The sequence below is a fragment of the Microtus ochrogaster genome, linkage group LG5, assembly GCF_000317375.1.
Source record: "Microtus ochrogaster isolate Prairie Vole_2 linkage group LG5, MicOch1.0, whole genome shotgun sequence".
Classification (NCBI taxonomy): domain Eukaryota; kingdom Metazoa; phylum Chordata; class Mammalia; order Rodentia; family Cricetidae; genus Microtus; species Microtus ochrogaster.
Window position 1 is genome coordinate 12,851,716 of NC_022031.1, and position 15,927 is coordinate 12,867,642.

Sequence of the window (15,927 nt, forward strand, 5' to 3'; positions counted from 1 at the left end):
GCGCATATTGCAGTTTATTAATAATTTGATATATTTATAAGGGAGATAGGGAAACACAGTGTCAGAGACGTTTCAGTAGCTCAGTGATCATGTCACAGATCCAGAGCTTACCCACCCATAGTACCAACATCAGCATGACAATTATCATTTTCTGCTGTTCTTGTGTCTGTGTATACCTAACAAGATAGGTGCTGCAGATGCAAACACTAAGACAGAACCTGGATGTGGAGTAGTTAGGGGGTCAGAGGAGAGGGAAGGGGAGGGAACAGGAGGAGGGGAGGGAGGGGAAACTGCAGTGGGGATGTAAAATAAACGAAAAAATATTAATTAAAAAAGAAAAATATAAGGAAAAATGGCTTTCTGGATGTTTAAAATTTTAGGGTTGTTAGATACCCTTCTTGCTAGGTAAAACAGTTAAAATATGATAAAAACTTTATAGAGAAATCTGACAACCCTTGGTAACCTGTATGAGCATCTGATCTGCTGTTAGCATGGAGGGTTAGAAGAGTGTGTAGTAGGAACGAGTCTGTTCCAGCTCTGGGTCCTCGATGAACAATTTCCCTTGGTACCTTTGTGGGTGTGAGATGCACTACAGAGGTGTGATTCCTTTTAGGTAGACTGTCAGTACACAACCATGCCTGTCACTGGCATCATCCCGCCTCAGCCTCGTCACACAAGCTGGCATCTTTAGGCTGTTTAAACCTATGGATCTGATGGATTATATTACTTCACAACAGTGACCACAGTTCTTATCAGAGAGGCAAGGTCTAGAAAAATGGCACAAATCTGAAACTTCAAATTGCAGTATAAAAAAATGGGAGAAGACAACACAGGAACAAGTGAAGATCATCAGAATAGAGAGGATGACAACTGCTTCTTGTGGAGATTCTTGGTTAATGTTTTGGTCCCCTTACTAGCCCCAGATCCCCTCTGTGTCACACCCTTACAGAGTAGCACCACTTAAGTGAAAATCCATCAAAACTACCCCAGTGCAGTACTGGGACATGATTCCCAGATCCCTTAAACTTAATTGACATTCAATCAACAATTTAGAATGTATATATTTATTATATATTACTTGACCATTTTCATGTACATACATATTGGCCATAAACAACCTAATAATAATCACACACACACATATAGAGATAGATAGATAGATAGATAGATAGATAGATGATAGATAGATAGATAGATAGATAGATAGATAGATAGATAGATAGATATAGATATTCACACCTTAATTATCTTTGTGTATATAGTGAGAATATTTAAATTGTCTCTGTGTCTTGGTTGTTTGGGGTTTTTTTTTTTTGTTCTCAACTTGACACATGTTAGAGTCATCAGAGAAGAGTAACCTCAATTGAGAAAATGCCTACATCAGACTTCCTGTAGGCAAATTTCTACAACATTTTCTTGATTAACAATTGATGTGGGAGGGCCCAGCTTACTGTGGGCAGTACCCCCCTTGGGCAGGTGACCCAGAGTTGCATAAGAAAGAAGACTGAGCAAGCTGTGGAGAGCAAGCCAGTAAGCAACACTCCTCCATGACTTCTGCATAAGTTTCTGCCTCTTGATTTCCACTTTGAGTTCTTACTCCAGTTTCCCTTAGTGAAAGGAGTGTGGCCTGAGAGTTGTAAGGAGAAATAAGCTCTTTCCTCCCCGAGTTGGTTTTGGTCATGGTGTTTTATCATGGTAATAGAAAAGCAACTAAGACTCTATTTGCATGACATTTTAAGTACAATTACATTGCTGTACTAAGATCTCTAGAATGGATGAATCTTGTATAATGGAAAATTTCCCCTATTTCTTTCTGTTTCCAGCTCTCGGAAGCCATCATTCTAAGCTCTGTTTCTTCAAGCTTGAAATCTCCCCTCTATAAACAATATAATACCAAGGCATTAATGTTTGTACCTCAGAATTTTTGTTTGTCTTGTAGCTATTAACTGGGTTTGGTTAACAGAAGTAATCTACCCGCAATAGAAAGGGAGCCTGCGGAAGAAATCAGGGTGGCTAATTTGCAGAGCGGGGTGTTACAGCCTGACCATGAGACGTTCTGTACTGGCATAGATGCTGATCCCCCTGTCATGGCACTGATTGGGATGAGATGGTGATGGGAGCTTTCGGAGGTGAAGCACAGCTGGAAGTAAACTGTGGCTATGCCCTTGCAAATTACTTCTGCTCCCCAGTCTCTTCCTTTCTTCTGCTTCCTGTCAGCCATAAGGTGAAGAAACTCTGAAAATGTTCCCACAGTCATGGTGCTCTGCCCAAGTCCACTGGCCAAGTAACCATGATCTGGTCCCTGTGATAAGCAGAGATTAATTAGAGGAATGCTTCATTTTATGTAGAAGATTCACATTGGGCTATGAATTTATTCCAAGTCATACACTATGACGTTGTTCAGATGTAGTGAGGTGCGCCAGAACTGTGATATCGCCCTGATGTTTTTAATAGCAGTGACACAATGGTTGTAAGAAAGGAAATAGTCATGTTTATGCTGGCTTTCAGTTTTCCCTTTTCCACAGATCAACTGGTTATGCCCACCCTCTGTGCTTGCTATTTCCCAAGGAGGACAATACATGATTCATTCAATATTAGCCCCCATTTGGATAAATTTTGACCTTAATTATCTGGTGAGTGGTGTTTTGTTTCATCGTCTTTGGTTGCAACACAGGAAATTTATATCTGGAAGGATTTCATCTTGGAAAGGCAATTCATCAGAAAGTAGTTACCGGATATAGTCAGTATGAATCACAGCATCGAGGGTCGGTGTTTACAGACAGAATAACTTCATCATACGAGTAAACCAACACAGGGTGCAGATGAGGCAACACGTTGGTGCACAATTTCTAAACTTTAGAAATGACAACCAAAAATGTCACGAGATCTCTCACATCCTCGAGTTACCTCATTCCTCTGCGCTCTAGTTTCTCACCTGTAGAATGAGGGAAATAATGGAGTATCTTCATAAGTTGTAAGCATCCAATATGCAAACAGAACAGGAACACTTAAAAGAAACGTGACTATGAAATGCAGTTTGTCCTGATTCTTCACTTGGTGAGCGCAGGACACTTCTGAGAAAACAGAGGCGTCATTTCCCTTCCATCCCAGTAACTCAATTAAGACTTCGCCGTCATTCTCCCAACTGTTCATCTTTGCCCCGGAAACCACAATAAAGTGCACTTGACTTTGAAAGAGAACAAGGCAATGATTCTCTAAGTGAAAGTTCCTACGTGGTCTGTCTTGTGCTGTGATCCCGGTATTGTCTCCGATTCCTGAGACACCATCATCTATACGAGAAGAGCTTTATAGCAGGGTGCGTAAGAGCTACACAGCTATGTTCTATAGTATTTTGTTGTATAATAGGAATTGTCCAATGCATGATCTAGTTGGTTTCTAATAGAACCCACCTTTGGATGGTTTTATTATTTATGTGCTATGCTTAAGTGATCAGAAGTTCAGGGAAATTCAATGAACAACCTGAACTTATGAAACTGGATTTCTTCTCACCAGTTTCATATTATTGCACAAACTTTTGTTCTCTTGACCTGAAATCTGAGGTTTGGTAGAGCATCCATGGTGTCATCCATGAGTAGTTAGGTTTGTTGTCCCATTGGGGAAATAAGCCAAAATTATAGCTTTTCTATGTTTTTCTTTGGTTTGCCTTACTTTCAAACATGAAGAACTTATTTTTATCTTAATAACTCAATGAAAAATAAAACTAAACCTACCAAAAAGTAAATTACTTCTTTGTCTTTGTAATAACCCAGTATATTTTTATTTTAGTACAAATGCTGGTCATTGTCCATTTAAGGTTTTTGGTTCTCATCTGCTTTAAATTGAAAAAAGGCACAAAACATTGCCTTTAAAAGGGAACAACGGTTTTATAAACAAATAACAATTAGAATATTGCTTCTAGTTTTTAAGATATTATTACTATTTTAAAAACCCCTGTATGATATTTTAAAACTTGAGAGATTATTTGATTATTAAGACCACAATTCCCCATTCTACCAACTCTAGCTTTACTAATTTTCCATAGACTGTTTCTTCTTGTTTGGAGTTTTGTGCTGTGAATAGTTGCTCTTCAAATCCTTGTTTTTCCCACAAAATATCACTGAAATAATGGTCATTGTTCAGCATAAGGGGTTCAAAAATAGTCCTTGATTCTGCTGACTTTGAAATCTTAGCATGAATTCACAATTCATTGTATTTATGTACTATATATTTTTCTATAAAATCTGAAGATCTGTTTCTGCTGACACACTGCCCCCAGCAAGTCTCCTTTTCCTAAAGATTCCACAACCTTCCCAAACACAAGTTCCAGCTAGGGACATGAGCCTACGGGGAACATTTAGCATTCAAGCCCTAATACATGGTATGATACCTACAATTGACAACAGAGTGTTGGAACATAGCTAGTAGAAAGGATTTGCATTTTTCCAAGGAAAAAGTAGTATATGGAAGAGGAAAAAAGTATTGCAATTTCAGAAGTGCTCATTACACATGAATTGAAATACCAAATGTCCCACACAGTGTATACAATTACTGTGTCAGTTAAATCTTTTTAAACATACATATTTAGAATACTTGCTCTGCACTTTGAAAAACTGACTTAACAGTCTTTTCTTCTGCCGTAATACAATCCTTACACTGATTATTACCATTATTTTAATTATTAATAATAATTTCTTTATTGATTCTTTGGGAATTTTACACCATGTACCCAAATTTCTCTCACCTCCCAATTGCCCCATATCCTCCTCTTACCCCGGCAGGGCCCCCCCAAAAAGAAATTTTTTTAAAAAAAATCAAAACAAAATGAAACAAAGAAAGCAAGAAAACAAACAAACAAACAAAAACCTCTTTACTTCTTTATCTTTCCCATGCCTCCAATGCCTCTTCATTCATCCTGGTGGCATTGGGAGCAGTGTGTCACACAGTAGACCTTTTTGTCCAGTCAGCTTTACTAGCGAATGTTCATTGCAATGAGTCACTGGTCTGGTTTCTGGTACACCATTATCACTTCATCCTCACCCAAATTCCTCTGGGATATTCCACAGACACCCTGAGTCATGGAGATCCTGCAGGTATCCTTCCATAGGACCAGTTGCTTCATGAGCTCCTACAAATCCTAAATAGGTATATGTTCAGGTGGGTCAGCCCATGGTTGTTTTGTTATTGTTGTCTGAAACAAAAACAAAAATAAAACACAACTTCTCATCAAGCTGGGTGCTTTTATATATCATTTCATGTATAGATACTATAAAATTAATGTTGCTAAATGAATAATTGAATGAATGAATAAATAAATGCCTTAGAGACAGAAATGAAGATAAGATAGAGCATTTTCAATTAATTTCCCTTTGAAACCCAGCGGTAGCTTGCTTTAACAAACAATGCAGTATTAGTTAGGTAACATATTTACATAATAAAAACTTTAAGATATCAAAGAAATAAACTGAATAAGACACCAGAAGATGGAAGGACCTACTGTGCTGAGCAGTAGGATTGGTGTTGTGAAAATGGACATCCTATCGAAAACAATCTACAGATTCAATAGAATCCCTATCAAAATTTCAACACAATTCTTCACTGAAACAGGAAAAAAAATTTTTTCACTCCATATGGAAGCACAAAAAGCCCAGGATGGCTGAAACAATCCTGAATAATAAGAACTGTTGGAGGAGTGAGTGTCCCACATCCCAAGTTATATGACAGAGCAAGAGTGATAAAGCAGCGTGCTATCAGCATAGGGACAGACACGAAGAAGGGTGGAACGGAACTGACAACCAGGCACAACGCCATACATCTAGGATCGTTTGCAAAAAAGTAAAAATTAAAATACACAGGGGAGAAAAGACAGCGTCTTCAATAAAGAGGGCTGGTTAAACTGAATGGCAGTGTTTAGAAGAAAATGGAGCCTTATGTATCACCCTGCACAAAAACCAACCCCAGATGAAACAAGGGCTTCAAGATAAACCCAGAGGCCATGTTTCTGACAGTAGAGAGAAAGAAAACTAGGTTTGACCTCAGTTAGACTCGTTAGAAGTTTATTTATTGACACTGTGTTTCTCATAGACAGAAATGTTTAGGGAATAAGATATATGTATTCAGGAAAAGGATGGCAGTTAGGTTTTGGGGAAAGCCTGAAATGCTCTCTCAGGGGTTACTGTTGTTGACTGACTCGATTTGTGCCATTCAATAGTGAAGACTCCATGGAGGTGAAACACATTTGTGATGAAATAATAAAATTATGGGGCTGCATCCTTGATTCAGTGGCTAAGAGCAGCGACTTATTTTCCAGAGGACCTAATTTAACTCCCAGGACCCACAGGGCAGTTCATAACTGTCTGTTACTCCCCGATTTGACCCCCATTTCTGGCCCCCACCATCACTCTTTGCAGACAAAACCCTCATACACATAAAATAATTAAAAGCCATAATTAAATTAGGTGGTTGGTTTTAAGTAGGCAGCAATACAATTGAAAATGCTAAATTATAGAGGTGTATAAAGTGATTTATGTAAGTCAGTTTAATATGAAGCTGCAATATTGATCCTTAGAATGAACAGCACCTCACATAATTAAGCGTGACTATAAAAGTCACACAGCCTGCTGAAAGGGAGGAGTTCTCCTCTTGGTGTTTGTGCCTCAGTAACAGCAGAAGCAGGATGTTACCATCCGTGGATGAAGGTAAGCATGTTTTGGTGGCTCTCTTATTCTTTGAAGGATAATGAAAATATCTCAGTTGCCAAACAACATGAGGTTTTTGAAATATAAAATAAGTATAATCACTGCTGTCTTAACATATATAATAAAATGCAAGTTTCAGTTTCAACTCTAAATTCATAGTTTCCCATCTTATATTTATTATCATTTGGTTTCAGGGCTATTTAGATTCTAGTGTAATTTAGACAAGATAAAAATGTTGCGATAAACTTGCTTCTATTTGAATTGTTTGAGTTATTATGGTGTAAAATATTTTAAAAAGTTTTATACAAACTGGGACAAACCCAGGTATTAGATAAGGAGAATTAGAAGTACTTCAACCAGAATGTCTCTTTCAACCGAGGACAGACTTTGAACTCTAGAAAGTATGGTGTTGGCAACCGGAGACAAACCCAGTAAGACACGACCATGTGATGTTTAACTAGCTCTGTGATGAGCGCTCCTCTTGAGGAACAGCACCTGGGTAGAGGCCAAGAAAGAGCTCCTCTTTCCAAGCAGACTTCGCATTTGAAATCCCGTGACTATGAATTATATGAAGAACTAATAACATTGCCATGCAGAGGAGGCTTATAACCAATGGGTGTCTCCAAATGTGTTTCCCAATACTATCAGGCATACTGGAATCAGTAGATAACATTCATATCACAGTTGCTGAAAAGTATCATTAAAACATATTTCCAACATAAAGATAAATGTCAACGTCTGATTAATGAAATGTTTGCATTTATAAGCATTAACATCAATAAACTAGATTTATCTGTCTTAGTTCATTCTAAAACTTGATATGCTATCAGCTTTTCCGTGTCCGGAGGCCAACTTAATTAACTTTTTTTAATGCTTCACATTTGAAATGAGCTAACCAGATTTGCATTGTTATTGACTGTTGTAGTAGTCGTTCGGAGCACAGTAGCTAAGGGACAGGCTGCTAGTACTGGCTTGAATAATCTGTATCGCTTAGGTTTTTGTGAAGTAAAAAGAGGGCAAGATTTGTATATGTTTTCTCTGGGATAGGTACTAAATGTTTCTCTGCCCCTTGGTAGAAAAAGGGAGTGGTTGGTGTCACTGTGATTTTGTGTCTGAGCACTGTGTGTGTGTGTGTGTGTGTGTGTGTGTGTGTGTGTATTTATTCATGTTTACCCACAGTGAGCAGAATTTTCCAACCAGCACTCAGTTTTTACTAAACTGCGGACATAGCTTGAAGACTTACAGACTCTCAATGAACCTTATTCTCTGCTCCCTTTCTTTCTTTTTTTTTTTTTTTTTTTTTTGTTTTTGTTTTTGTTTTTTAAGACAAGGTTTCTTTGTCACTTTGGAGCCTGTCCTGGAACTAGCTCTAGTAGACCAAGTTGGCCTAGAACTCACAGAGATCCGCCTGCCTCTGCCTCCCAAGTGCTCGGATTAAAGGTGTGTGCCACCACCGCCCGGCCTTCTCTGCTCCCTTTCTGACCTCCCTCAAACACTAAAAGGGCAGCAGCATATAAAATATTTCTCCAGTCCCTATCATTTTTCAGAAACAGAACAGATTTTTTTTAACTGTATAGAAGCCAAAAGAACACAGCTGGCTAAAGAGGGTGGTCTGAACACACAGGACCATCGTAGTCCTCATCCCAAAGTCTCTGACAATCCTGTAAAAAACCATTGTTTTTAAGAACCTGTAAATCTAAATCAGAATAGGGATAAGATTGTTGATGTCTGGAGCCATCAATGATCAGGAAATGTCTAAGAATTACAGAAATAGATGATGATAAAATAACGTTCATAAAGTTATTAAATGAGGCAAAAGCCAAGTTAAACGTAGAGCAAAGATAACTGTGATGAGAAGATAGGAAGGAGGGCCTGGCCACAGCGCCAGAGGCTTGAAGTGTTTGTTAGAAATTCTTTCTTGGGGAGAGGCAGCCAGAGCTGATGGGTCGATACCACTCTCCTTAATGATGGGCGTGAAACGATGGTGGGTGCTGTTGGTCTGTGGGCTGAGGGAGCTTGTGGGCAATTGGAACCTACAAGGAGTCAGTGCTCCAGGGCTGATAAAGACACATGGAGACTGTACCTGGATGGGAAGCTTCTGCACGCTGAACGGCCCCCAGCATCACGTAGGTCTCCCTCCCCACCACACCAGAATCTGACCCTAGTAATAGATGAGGCAGGAAAATAGAACTATAAGGCCCTCAAATGTGTGGCTGGATTACTCAACCTCTGAAGGAAGCCAGTAGCAGAAAGAGAAAGGGGAACGTGAGAGCAGAGGAGAAGCAGGGACAGGATGTAAAGTGGGTGGGAGAAGAGAGCCAGTCAGAAGGCTCGGTGGTAAGAGGACTTCCGTCTGTCTGTCCGTGTGAGTTTGATCACTGGGACCCACAGAAAGAGTGGAGGCGCAAGTGTCCTAAATGCCCACACTCCTGACGCAACAGCAGGACAACCACGGTGGAGAGACAGGAGGCAGAGACAACAGAATTGCCCTGGAGTCCCTGGCTCCAGTGCTGTTAAAAACATTAGAGACCTGCCTCAGTAAGATGGAGACAGGGTTACCTGACACACACAGACACACACACACAGACACACACACAGGGACAGAGAGACAGATAAACATGCACACATGTATATACAGAGAGAGACACACACACAGAAGACAGACACACACATGCACACATACACACACAGAGAGAGACACAGGCACACAGTACACACATACACACATACAGAGAGAGACAGATAGACAGACAGACAAATGTGTACACACACACACACAGCAAATAAAAATTTCAAAATGTGAGACCATATTACCCTTGTAGACACGGGATAAAAGTCTTTGAAATAAAATTTCTTCATAAAATGAAAAGATACAGATATTTGGTAGATGAAGATTTACTAGAAAATGAAACTGTCAACTCCATGGTCAAATTAAAACATCTTTCTATAATAAAGTACAAAAGGACAATGATGTTTAGAAACTCCACGATGGTAATCTTTAAGTGCAAGGAAAACGGGCTAAGAATTTTTAGAAAAAAAAATCAGTATAAAACTTAAAATAATTGAAAAAAAAACTCTGAGAAGCAGCAGCAGTGGCAAAGCCTTTAAGAATGAGCTTAATTCCAGAAAAGTTAAATTCTGTCTCTAAAATGGACTGCAGAGGAAACATGCTGCAGCACAGAGTCTAAAATGCCCAGTGAAACTCAAAACTGTCCAGATAAAGATGCAACAAAATGCAAATTATACTCCCCAAGAGAAAACTGTGGGAAAAAAAGAGACAGATTCTACGAGCGTGTAGACATTAGATTTGACAGTTAAATATTTCAAGTTAACTAATATGAAATTTTTAGAAGAATGAAGAAAACGTATCTAAAAAGTAAGTGAAAATATGGCACAGTGTCAAAACATGTGATTTTAATAGAGAAAAGGAGATTAGAACAAAAATTCAAAAATGATATTTTTAGAGTTGAAAAAAAAGTTCTAAATGTTATTTTCACTAGTAGACTCCATGGACAGCAGGGTGGGAGGAGAATCCACGAACCAGGAAATAGCTCAGTGAAAACCATCTAAAACAAAAAAAGAGATGTTAAAAGTTGATGACAGACTCGTGGGGCCACAGTGAGTTTGCTAACACATAGCACAGAAGTGCTGAAAGGGGAAGAAAAGAGAGAAGGGGAAAGAAAAACAATTGGAAGGAACAATGCTGAAAAGTTCAAATTTTATTTAGCAGTATTACTCTGCAAACTCAAGATATTATGAACGTGTCTCAGACAAAACACAGAGATACACACTTAAGCATATCCTTTACAGTCAAGATGATGAAAAAGAAAGACATGTTTTAAATACAGAAAAAAAAATCCCGTTTGTTGTAAGACAGAACGATAGAACATTTTAGCATTTCTTTAGAAACAGTGATGATCAGAAGTATGGTGGTACTTTAAGTGTAGGGGAAAAGAAAGAAAAGAAGCAAGAGAAAAAGAGAAAGTCACCGAACCTGCCAAATGAAACCTTGATACCAAGCACATAAATAGTGTGTATAAGAAATCTGGAGAGGGCTCAGCTAAGAACACAGAGGGTCCCTCGGAGAAGTGGGTACTGACAAACTTCAAGGAGGAGAACCATTTTCACAACCATAGTGAGAATTCCAGTAACTGAGCACAGTATAGGAAATGACCAGGGATATTGAAAATGTGAACACTATTATTAGTCATCTTCACCTGAACAATGTGTTCGGGGCCTCATCCAAACAACAGCAGAGCACATGTGCTCACACTGACTAATCTCCAGGTAGACCACAAGCTAGCCATGAAGCAGAAATTTATAAACCGGTATATATGTCTATTTTAATGATTTATGTCTATTTAAATTACACTAAATGTATCCTCTGACCAAAATGATACTAGATTGAAAATTAACAACAGAAAAAAATGTGCTGGAATCTTATATACTTGGAAATCAAACAACACACTCCAAACAGTAACTTATGAGTCGGTGAAGAAACCACAAACAAAAGCAGACTGAGCAGGATTGATTGCTGTAGCTGTGCAATGCTCGGCCTCTGTTTTGTAAGTGGGTTTTCTTCTTCCAGGACCTCCTGTACGGCAGGCGAGTTCTCTAATGGTGAGTTACTCTCCCAAACCATAGTCTATGATAATATTGTTATATCGAAAAATACCAGAAAGGAAGAACACTAAGTAGGACAATAGTAAGAGAAAAAGAAACTCAAAAAAAATGAAAAGATGAATAAAAAATGATAGCTAGAAAAGAGAGGCTACACGTTATTTTTTTTAAAGAATACAACAAAAACCATTATTACAGAACTTAGATTCTGGAGAATTTTGTAAGCAGGTTTATGTCAAAAAAAAAAAAGACAAATTTCTCAAAAACATATATTACCAAAATTCACACAAACATAAACCAAACTAATTCTATAAAAGTTCAGAAAATAGAATTTGTGATTTATCCATTATTTTTCTTATTGCTATGGCCAAATACTAGACAAGCGACAGAGGAAGACAAGTTTATTTGGAGGGGACCTAGGATCACAGTGTGGGAAGCGTGCCAGCAGCAGCTTGATGTGGGGCTGGTCACATTGCATCTGTAGTCAGGAAGCAGGAACAGACAGGAAGTGGGGCTGGCTTATGAAACCTCAGCATGTGAATCTCATAAAACCTCATGCCCACACCGTGAGTCACTTCCTCCATCATGACTTTGCCTCCCCTTACTAATATTCTAAGGCACCTTCCAAAACAGCACCAGGACCAAGTGTTCAAACTCTGGACCCTGCTGGAGACAGTTTAAGTCACAACAGTGATGAAGTATCTCCCCAGAAAGCAAAGAAAGAGCTGTCCTGATGGGTTCTGCACAGAATTTAGAATGCAGTAGAGAAGTTCCCCGGTACTTCTGCAGGAGGTGTTCTAATCCTTGATGCCCCGACACAGGGATGGCACATAGCCGCATTATTAAAACCCTGTCATCTTAACAAAGCATTTGTATATGTGACAAGTTTTGGGTTTTATTTTGCTATTTTGAATACTAACATAAATTTGCTTTTTGCTCTTAACAATTCATAGATAGAAAAGTATTCATAGCCTAGTTATTGGCATATAATTAATTTTTCCTTCACTAAATCAAAACCTCTCCTCTTTTCCCTCCCTCCCTCCCTCCATCTCTCCCTCCCTCCCTTCCTTTCTTTTGCTTAAAGGAAACATTTTACCTATCTTATTTTGGATATCGGAACTAACAGAATGAGGATTCTCATGTTTTGAAGAGGGAAGGGAAACATTGTATAAAATCCAGGTTACTTGGAGACAAGGACCAGCTTGTGGTAGATGATTTGGCTATACAGTAACTAAATAGCAGAACAACTTTATAGCATGGAGACACTGGGAAGTCATTCATTCACATCCAGGGTGGCAGCGAGCAGGGAGATGCAATATTTGATTGCACCATACAGAAGAGTACATGGTTTAGAAATTATGAATTGTTTCTCAGAATTTCTACCGTCTGGTATACTATTAAGATAATTTAATATTTTTAATGGTGAACACCTCTCCTCTAAGATGGGAGGACAAACTATGACATCTACTCTTCATGTCTTCTCAAGTGTGCCAGAGTGTGTATAGATTAGTTAGAGGTGTAGAAGGCAAGTATCATCATAAGATATAACAGTTGGTTTCTGTTTGGTTTTTCTTTTTTATAGACAGAGTCTCACCATGTAATGCATCCAAGCCTGGCCTCAAACTACCAAACCTGCTGCCTCTGTCTCCTGATCACCTTCTAGAATCACAGGTGTGTGGTACCATTCCTAGCTCAGACAAAGATGGCATGTAAATCATCATCATCATCATTATCAATTGTGCATATGCTCATAAGTGTGCACGCATATGCAGATGCTTCTATTATGGGATCATCAACTATCAAGCACTTTTACCCTCACTGGCTCTCGGTGTCCATTTATATGCATAAATTTCCATGAGTTCTTTAAGAGAAACTACTAGGATTGATGAACAAGACTTGTGATGTGCAATCTAGACTTGTATGAAAATTCCATTTTTTTCCTCTGTAATGACTTCAGACCGTCTCAAAGAAAAAGTGGCAAAACTATTCCATTCCAAGTCATTCAAAGCTATTAAAGTATTAGGAACACATCAGACAGAAATGCTCATGACTAACAGATACAACACTCAAGCCTGTTGCTGAGAGACTTGAGGGTGTATCTGTACATATGGGGAAAATCTCACTCACGGATCAGAACACCCAACGTTCAAACATGGCATTTTCATTAATAAGATCCGTAAATTCAAACATAATCACTTAAAAATTCTAGCATGATTTTTAATAGCAACTGAGAAGCTGATCCTAGAATTTGTAAAGAAACACAGAGGATTTAGAATATTGCCAACCATATGGAAAATGAAGAAAAAAGTCTGGGTGATTCAGATCATCCAACTTCAAAGTTTACTGTTATGAAGCTACAAAATCAAGGCCATGTAATATTGCCTAAAGTACAGACTTATTGTATTAATATATACAATCCAATAGAATAGACATAGACCCTAAAATTTGTGATCAATTAATACCTTAACAATATTTTCAACAAATGGTATCAGTTGTTCATCTAACTTCACAGAAAGAACATAGGCCTATGCCATACACCACACTAAAAATTAGCTCAAAATAGATCTACGACAGAGCTAGAACTATATACACTTCCAGAAGGAAATATTGCAGACAACTTGGAATTAGCATAATCAGACATACCTACATATGGCATCCAAAGAACAAACCGTTAAAGACTCACTAATTAGAATTCTACCACAATTTAAAATTTTGATATTGAGAAGATATCACTGAGAAAATAAGAGTTATATATTCTGAAAGCATTTACCTGAGAAGAATCACATCTAGAATGAAGACCACTATAACTCAATAGTGAGGAGGCAATTTAATTTTCAAAGAGGGACAAATTTAATAAGTGTTTCATCAAGAAGACTAATGAATGACTGATAAATATGTGATTACATGGACAGCATTATAAACCTATGGGGGAAACGCTAATTAAATGGTGATGTCATCATATGCAATGCTATTAGCATGACTATAATAAAAGTTGATAATGCTAAGTTTTGAGAACATGGAGTAATTGGAATACTTCTGCAGTGCTAGGAGCTGTGTGAAGTGGTTTAGTCACTTAGTAAAAAACAACCTATCAACTTCATGAGACTAAAGATATATCATACGAGTAGATAATATCATTACTATGTGTCTGACCAAGTAAATGAAAATGTATTTCTACAAGAAGTTCTACACAATGATATTCAGAAATAATCAAATGACCATTAACTACCAAATAGATCAAGAAAGATAAGAGGGAGCCCCACTGTAGGGTACAACTGAGAATAACAATGAAGAAATTCTTTATATTCAGGGCTACTTTTGGGGATCCCAAGTGCATCACCATAAGCAGAAGCCATAGGAAAAGTCTCTGTCCTTAGCGCATGACTTTATGTGTCTGACATGTCTAGCAAAGAAACAGCTTTAAAGACGGAAGCCATCGGGGACAGCCAGGTCAAAAGTTGGTGGGAAGGAGGGCCAACTGCCTTTGGATTCAGGAACTTTTTGTATTGATGGAGGTATTCTAAAACTGGAACACCATTGTTGTGCAATTGTACGAATTTGCAAAAAATATATCAAACTGTACACTTACCACAAAGAGATTTTAGTTATTTTTAAAGATGCAATAAAAATGTTGCATTCCTCAGTAAGTTTATTATGTTTAGATTAAAGTAGCCAGTTTTACTTTTAATTGTTGGTACTAACAAAATAGATTTGAAGGTAATGACTGAAAAATAGAAATATTTTTTGTAATTGGTCAAGTCAAGCAACTTCGTTGGAACAAAATAAAGACAACTTTGGATGATCTTGTTAGTTGTTTTCCAGTTTCTTTCACCTGAAATACCCAGAGTTTCCCTGAGAATTTAAGTAAAAACATTTAGTTTTCTTTTTTGAATACAGCATTATCTAATGTCAAAGCATAATTTGGTAACAAAATACACCTTCTGGAAGCATCTACAAAGTTTTTTTCTGCTAATAACTATAATTATTTTGAAATTACCACTGGCAAAATAATTCTATTTATTTCTACTCATCAATAATTAAATTTCAAATGAAATAAGAGCCTCATTATAAGTGGCCAGCTAATGTCTTAGTCTGGCTGTATTATGTGTCTTAAAAGTTCAGTATTTTGCAGGAAAGAAAGCTCCACTTATGAAAAGAGGATTTTTGTTTTTCTAGACAGGAAATGTACCAATTAGTTAGAAATGACCACAGAAATTCCTGATTGAAAAAGGCATGAAGTAGACAAGTCCTGCAGAAGATAAAAAGGAAGATTACTAAGCATTTCGATTTCCTAGCAGGAAGGAGGAGATTAATCCTAGCATGCTAACCAGCTGTCTTCCAGCATTAAACCAGGAATGGGCAACCAGTCTTTGAAGGACCTTGTCTGTCTTTGAGGATAGGTGCATATAAATGGGGAGCGTCGGCAGAAGGTGTCATTCTATAGGAATTTTGTCACAAGGGATACAATAAAAGAGTGATGGTGGCTGCTGGTGACCATTCTTCCAGCATCATTCCCTTGCTGGAGATCCTTGACTCCCCATTCTTCTCTTAGGCTGACAGCTCTCTGATTTTTCTTACCACTTCTGCCTCACCACCACCACTACCACCACCA